Consider the following 8003-nt stretch of genomic DNA (forward strand, 5'->3'; position numbering starts at 1 on the left):
ATTGCACAAAGTCCTGCACCAGGCTCCTGTACTCCTCCTCCTGCCCGTTCTGGATACACCCCACAATTGCAGTATCGTCAGAAAACTTCTGCATGTGGCATGACTCAGTGTTGTAGCAGAAGTCAGATGTGTACAAGGTGAACAGGACTGGAGAGAGCACAGTTCCCTGTGGCGCTCCGGTGCTGCTGATCACAGTGTCAGAGAGACAGTTCTTCATTCTGACGAACTGTGGTCGCTCCGTCAGGTAATCTGTGATCCAGGTTATCAGGTGAGCGTCCACACCCATCTGCAAGAGCTTGTCTCCCAGTCTGAGGGGTTGGATGGTGTTAAAAGCACTTCAGAAATCAAAGAATATGATTTTCACAGCACTTTTCCCCTTGTCCAGGTGAGAATGTGTCCTGTGTAGAAGATAAGTGATGGCATCGTCCACGCCCACTTTCTAAAATGTACAGCTTGCTATAGTGTTACAAGTTTAAAGTGAGTATTGTTTTAGAGATTGCACAAGCAAATTTTGCTGTATTCTATTCTATTCTATTGTTCATTGTGCATGAACAACATTCCAGTTTAATGTCAGCCGATGACAGTCCAAGGTCAAAACAGTACAAGGCCATGCATGTTGTGTTATGCCCTGAAGAGGTCATGCATGGCGCTCTGCGTAGGCATTTTTAAACTGTCCATAAAGGACATGTCCAGTCAATAAAGACATTTTAATTTAAGGAGTGCCTTGGTGTGGAGACTTTCTTCTCTCTTTTCTTTTTGGCCTTCGCTTGACACCAAAGAGCACCCGGCAAAACAAAGACAAAGAGCACAGTGAAAACAAAGACTTTAGGACTGATCACGCCCACAATCTCCATCTTAATCCACCTCCACACAGTTCCAAAAAGCACATATAATTAAGCGCATAACTTTCATAAAGTGCTTGTAACACTACGTGTCATGTATAGGTTTATACAGAAGTGCATGCATATTTGCATGTGTATGTGTGTATATGTGTTGCCTGAAACTTTATCCAAAGCACTTTCGAGGAGTGACTTAAATATACAGTATGTAACCCATGCATAATGCTACAGCATTTATCCTCTGAGGGTAGTCATGCAAACTGTTTCACATTTAGGGACACACACACACACACACAACACAAAGGCACACACAACACTCACACCTCACAAAGGCACACACACATATGCAATGGCATACACAGAAACGGGCATACACACACACACACACACATAAAGGCACACACAACACTCACACCTCACAAAGGCACACACACATACGCAATGACATACACAGAAACGGGCACACACACACACACCACCTCCTGGGGCTTTTATGAGATGGCGAGTGCTGTACCGACACGTCGCTGCTGACGGGCAAGGGTTCCATGCACCGTGACATCACCAGATCCCCACTTCCCCCTCTCTCTCGCCCCAGAGCTGATCCCCACTTCCCCCTCTCTCTCTCGCCCCAGAGCTGATGCCCACTTCCCCCTCTCTCTCGCCCCAGAGCTGATGCCCACTTCCCCCTCTCTCTCGCCCCAGAGCTAATCACCACTTTCCCCTCAACGCGTGTGGGTGGTTGTAGCCACCACAAACATCACTGCCGCTGGAGATACGAATGCCTGCGTTTATGTGGCGGCATGAGGGGCATAGGGAGATGTCTGTGTTATAGTGTCTGTACATTTCTACGTGGATGAGTCAGTGGTGTGACTTGGATCTGGTGACAGGGCAGGTTTCTGTCTGAGGCTCTATGTCTGTGTCTATAGGGATGTGAGTGGTCTCAGGGTGTCTGGGGGAAATAGTACAATGTAGACTCGGTGCATCACAGGAGAAAATATGCCAGTGTCTGGATCTCTCTCTCTCTCTCTCTCCATGTCTAAGTGTTTAACTCTTGGTTTGGATGTATAACTCCAAATAACAAAAAATGTGGTATGTTGTGTTAAATGCAAATAAAAACAGAATGTGAAAATCTACAAATCTCGAAAACTCATATTCAGCTGCAAAAAGGACGTAGACAACAATATAACATGTAAAATGAAAATTACAAGTTTTACTATTTCGTGAAAATATATGTTGATTATGAATTTGATGCCAGCAACATGTTTCAAAAAAGTTGGGACTGGGGTATATTTACTACTGTTTGGCTTCACCTCTTCATTTAATAAAATGCTGTAAATGTTTAGGAACTGAGGAGACCAGTTTCTAGAGTTTTGAGAATGAAATGTTGTCCCATTCCTGCCCGATATAGGATTTCAGTTGCTCAACAGTATGGGTATTCTTAATCATGTTTGTCATTCAATGATGGATCTAATTTGACTGCAGACAGGCCATTTGGCACCTGAACTCTTCCTCTATTGTAGAGAAATACTGTTTAAATATGTGCAGAATTCATTTTGGTACTGTTTTCCTGACATATTTAAGGTCTTCCGTGGAAAAGCCATTGCCTGGATGACAGTATACTGTATGTTGCTCAAAATGTATACATCATTCGTTATTGATTGTGCCTTGCCCCATGTGCAAGATGCCCATGCTGTAGGCACTAATGCTGGTTAGATGTTGGGTTTCGAACTGAACACTAAAACAAGTTGGATAGGTTGGATACTTGGATAGGCCCTGATTTCCAAAAATAATTGCATATTTTGTTGGTGTAACCACAGGACCTTTTTCCACTTTACCTCAGTCCATTTTAAACAAGCTCAGGCCTAAATAAGATGGTGATATTTCTGTATCATGTCAAATACAATTTTGGCTGTTGCATGGTAAAGTTTACACTAGCATTTCTGAATTGAGTATCAAACTGAGCTCATAGACAATGGTTATCAGAAGTGTTCCTGAGCCCATACAATGATTTTCTTTACAGAAACAGGTCTGGTTTTAATACAGTGCCATCGGAGGTACCTCTCATCCTACTCCATAGCAACAAAGTAACCTTAATTCTCTAGTGAATGGCAAAGAGAATATAGAACATATAGTCAAACTCAGTCAGTGATTCAATACCACTGCATATCATTTTATATGGCTACTTAACAACAGGCTTATTCATCTACTGATAGTACTGTGTACACTATGTATATCCACAATACAGCAATACCACTGCATGTCATTTTATATGGCTACTTAACAACAGGCTTATTCATCTACTGATAGTACTGTGTACACTATGTATATCCACAATACAGCAATACCACTGCATATCATTTTATATGGCTACTTAACAACAGGCTTATTCATCTACTGATAGTACTGTGTACACTATGTATATCCAACAATACAGCAATACCACTGCATATCATTTTATATGGCTACTTAACAACAGGCTTATTCATCTACTGATAGTACTGTGTACACTATGTATATCCACAATACAGCAATACCACTGCATATCATTTTATATGGCTACTTAACAACAGGCTTATTCATCTACTGATAGTACTGTGTACACTATGTATATCCACAATACAGCAATACCACTGCATATCATTTTATATGGCTACTTAACAACAGGCTTATTCATCTACTGATAGTACTGTGTACACTATGTATATCCACAATACAGTTTTTTTTTCTTCTAAAGGTCGCCTTGTTGGCTCTGTCTCTTTGAGAGAGTGTGTGTGTTTTGAGGGTAAGTTTCCAGAATGCATATTTACATTACATTGCCTAGTCAGTCTTCCTAGATAATTCTCATTTTTTTTTCCCCACACAACTTAAAAACCACATACCCAGCATAGCATCTGTGCTGTCTAGTTTACTGTCAGTCGTGGAATTAGAGCTTTGCTACATGTTTACTAACTTACAAACAAAATTGCATGTCATTGGAATTTTGGGAAGAGTCACTGAAAGATTCTAGCCAAAAGAATACAAGAGTTTGCGACATAATTTTAAATGTAAAGTCGACCTTCAGTGACCTCTCCAGGATGTCTGTTGTCGTGGGAACTCTGGCTGGTGTGGTGGGGCAGATCTTAAGTGTTTTCCTGCTTTTAAACCCTAGAGGCAGAGAGACGTTATTCCTGAGGCTAGATGACTGTGTGTGTGTGTGTGTGTGTGTTGGGGGATGAACGAGTCTGTAAGTGAGTAAGTGATCATGACTTAAGATGTCTTGCCTGTGACGGAAAGAAATATGACTGTTTACCGATGACTAATCTTTGATGAAGTTTTGTTTTGCTTTTTGTTGATCAGAGGCTTACACCTGTCAGTGTGTGTGCGTGTACGCATGAGTAGGCTTCTATGAGTGTATTCAGCCCAATAAAACTTATATTATTCCCACAGACAGGTGACCCAGACAGTCAGTAGCCTAACTCTCTCACAAACACACATACACAGTCTGATGACAGGGCATTGTAAAACTGTCCTTCATGCACATGACTGATTGACAAAGAGAGGGAGGACCCTCAAGCAGTCTGAAGTGGCTAATTTAAGGTCACCGGCAGACATGAGTGTGCTATTGGAGGTCACATTTTAAGACATTATGACAGAAAAAACAAGCTCCAGACCAGGACAGGGCCTCAACACAGGTGAGGTGCAACGAGTATTGCTCTTGAAATGAATACTATTCAAGCTCTAAAGGAAACATAACCACTTACATGAATAACGCATGAAGAAATGTCAATAGGACGCACTGTAAACTACAATGGGCCTAGTCCATAATCAGTTCATGCTAATGCTAATGTTAAACAGTTAACCCTTAAAGGTGTAGGTTTTTGAACATTCTAAGTTCCGCAACAATTGAAGGTTCTAAAATTCCATGTTGAATTCAATGAACCCAGATATTCTTTAGAATGTTAATTTCCCAACATTCCGGTACTCCTCCCACAGTAAAAATATCAATGTTGACAACTACTTTTACAGCCAACATAATGGAATAACTTTCGCTTTACAGATAGGATTGAAACTATGCTTGTAGCAATGGCTGTTCAAACAATGCCTACAATTCCTTCCTCGAGTTGTATTGTCATCTTTCCCTTTTTAGATCTATCGTTTACGGCTTCCTGCAGGCACAGCCGGCGGAGAGAAGCATTTCCGACCATTTTTCACTCAGAGCTCTCCTGCGTTCACGTGGGAGAGTTTCAACAGACAGCGCGAGCCCCGCCGCCCGCCGAGAGCAGCTTGTGAAGCGTGCTGGGCCATTTTAGAAAACAGAGTTTGAAAAGGTCAAAGGTTACCAAATACCTAGCAACGACAGCCAAGGCGAGCTAAGGAGGGACCCGTTTCCTCTGTAATTTCTGCCAGCAATAGCGGGGGGAAGCAGTCTCTGCCTGTGTTTCAGAGTTCTGCGACAGTTCTCACAGGCGAGGCCGCCAAAAGGTCATGGGGCACAGTGAGGCTACGCCACTACTACGTGAGAGCCGTTTTGTTGTGATCTGTCACTGATTTCGCAGCAGGTTATGCACTAAACACATTTTCAAGAAATGTCACATTTAAAACATTTAGTTAATCACTGATGTGACACAAATCGCTTGGTTGTGTTGGAAAATAGGCCTATAGCCAATAAATGCTAAATCTGCGTAATGTGTATATTCACACTGTTCGGAAACTCAGTAGCCAAGTCGCCCTATTCAATTATTAAATTGTGCAGCGGTCTGAAGGCAATATTTTATGATCTGTATGAAGTTGCAGGCAACGAATTCTTCCTTTATTTTTGACTAGACTGTCTGATATATTATCACCACTGTAGAAAGGTTCCCTCCATTGCCATTGCCCCGGGGATGACGAGGTTGATTGGGCACCGGTTACAGGAAGAACCGTGACCTCGTGACTTCACGCCCCACTCTAGTTTTGCATTGTCCTCTACTTCTCTCCACGGCTCTGTCTGTTCTTGAAATCGTTTAATAATCCATTTCACTGGATTGGACTAAACTGATTAGTTAAACTAAGTGGCAGTAAAGAAAGAGCATACCACTTTGCAATGACCGCAAAGGTCGTGATCCTTTTAGTTGCACACAATAAAGGCATTGACTTCATTCTATTATTAATGTAGTTCCCTTATTAATGCAGCTCCCAAGTTCAGTCATCTTTGTTTCCTGGCAAAATACAATCTCTCTTTTTAAAGATTATAAAGGGTCGCCGTTTGAGTTCCAAATGAAAATGCGGCAATTACAACGAGTGTACAAAGCTTGGCCAGTGTTTGAGGGTGGATAATATTGAAACATTCCTCCTCACCCTATAATCCGTTTAGCAATTTAATCTAAGATGATCAAGTTTAAGAATGCCACTTATTAGTATACCCCCCATCAACTCCCCCGGACTCCGTGGCAACCAATGAGGGGAAAGTTGATCCCTTGACCAAAGACATGAAAGCGCTACCATTCAACCCCACACGGCACACGCCATGGGCGGTCACTTTGGATTTGGTGCCGTTGTTTGTTTTTTTTCGCTCTGAACACCAATGAATGTATATTTGAGTACCATCCAGTATATTATCGTTGATAATTCAGACACGTTATTATGTAATAAAATACTAAACAAGGGGCACAGAATTTGCGCAATTTGCGCAAAGGTCTCCAACATAACGCATTCGTTAATCTGCTCACCCTGTACGAAAGCTATTTTACATTACAGTATCACATTTCGTTACATTTTGTCACTTTAATTGCATTTGTCCCTAATCACCTGACAAAAAACTTTATCAAACCAAAATCAATTGGGCCGAAGCAAGCTATGCCAACTAAATCAGGTATTTTAGTACCTCAAGTTAGTCAGTTGTGGCCGGAAAGCGCACAATGAGGAAATGTTGAACCTCAAAATATAGACAACAAGAGAACATACCTGAGCCGAATGTAAGATATTGTGTGTCAGGCTGGCGCATGGATAATTCTATTATTGTTCCACCGCAGGCTCTCCATGGTGGAAGTTTCGGAAAATGAAAGAGAAGGTCCCATTTATTCGCACGTCGCTCTCATCCCAAACAGTCCTCTGTCAAGTTTGTAAGGCAACTGAGCGGCAACTGACGCCTTTTTGAGCGCAAACTACAAAACTAAACCAAACTACTCCTTTGCGTTTAGTCGTTGCAACCAATTCCAAATGCGGACCTCAAGAGTGCGAATCTTGTGGCAGGGCTAAGCGTCCCTCGACAGGAGAGCAGAGCGTCAGGAGAATGTCAGCGGATTGGAGGGAGTGTGAGAGAGTGAGAAGCCATGTAATTAATAGGTAGCAACAGGAGGAGGAAGCCCAGCTAGGGGCGGAGGGGGTCAGACGATGAGCCATGTGTAGCAGTCATGAATGTAAACGGTCTAGTATCGACTACTATTAATATGTCGGAAAAAAGATGAACTGAGACTAGACTTGGCAAGTTGGTTTGTAGCCTATTCCTAAACCGTGCGCATCACAAACAGCTCCAAACTCATAGCTAAGGTCGAAGATACACAGCTTTGCCTTGTACAAAGGTAGGCTCAAAGCCACCCACTTTCCATCAGAATGCAGCGGATAAATTAATCGGATTATGATGAAAGACCTCAAACATTCAGTATCTTTAGTCAGATGTTTATGGAACCATCCAGAATCCCTTCATGGATCATGCTTATTTCCACGCCATTCTTGCGCCTTTACCCATATAGGAAATGGTCCGTATCCGATTTTTATTGGAGAGCACACAATAACTCGCGTTATAGCTACATTTCATCAATAACAGTCATTGACATAACACGAGGTGACGTTGACACTACAGTGGCTATTTCATCCATGTATTGTGACAGGATGATAAGCTCCCAGTCTGTCCCTTGGGGCAGGGTGGCGTATGGGACAAAGTGTAAGCCATTGCTCTCTAATACATACCACCATGGGAGGTCGACACCAAGCCAAATAAATAACGAAAATACGCAGCTGGCCCAGTGGAAAGATACACACAGTCATGTTTATAAAAACTACAGAGCGAAATCTACAGGCAGAGAGGTTGGTCATGCTTATTAAGGGGGAGGGGGGGTGCACGTCGGTAACACGCGTGTCAAGACTCGGAATGATCTCAAATGCTTACATTGGATTTGAAGGGTTCAAAGGTGCGTCTTTTCATGC

General features: G+C 42.4%; 1 protein-coding gene across 1 annotated transcript in view; it reads right to left on the reverse strand.

Moving 5' to 3' along the window:
* The window catches only part of gpr156 (G protein-coupled receptor 156), a 23179-nt gene extending 16091 nt beyond the window's left edge, over window positions 1-7088 (reverse strand). The window contains exon 1 of the mRNA XM_048239614.1: window positions 6762-7088. The gene's annotated coding sequence lies outside the window, so the exon portion shown is untranslated. The remainder of the gene's footprint in view (window positions 1-6761) is intronic.
* Window positions 7089-8003: the final 915 nt, after the last annotated feature.

Source organism: Alosa alosa, chromosome 3, assembly GCF_017589495.1.
Source record: "Alosa alosa isolate M-15738 ecotype Scorff River chromosome 3, AALO_Geno_1.1, whole genome shotgun sequence".
Lineage (NCBI taxonomy): Eukaryota > Metazoa > Chordata > Actinopteri > Clupeiformes > Clupeidae > Alosa > Alosa alosa.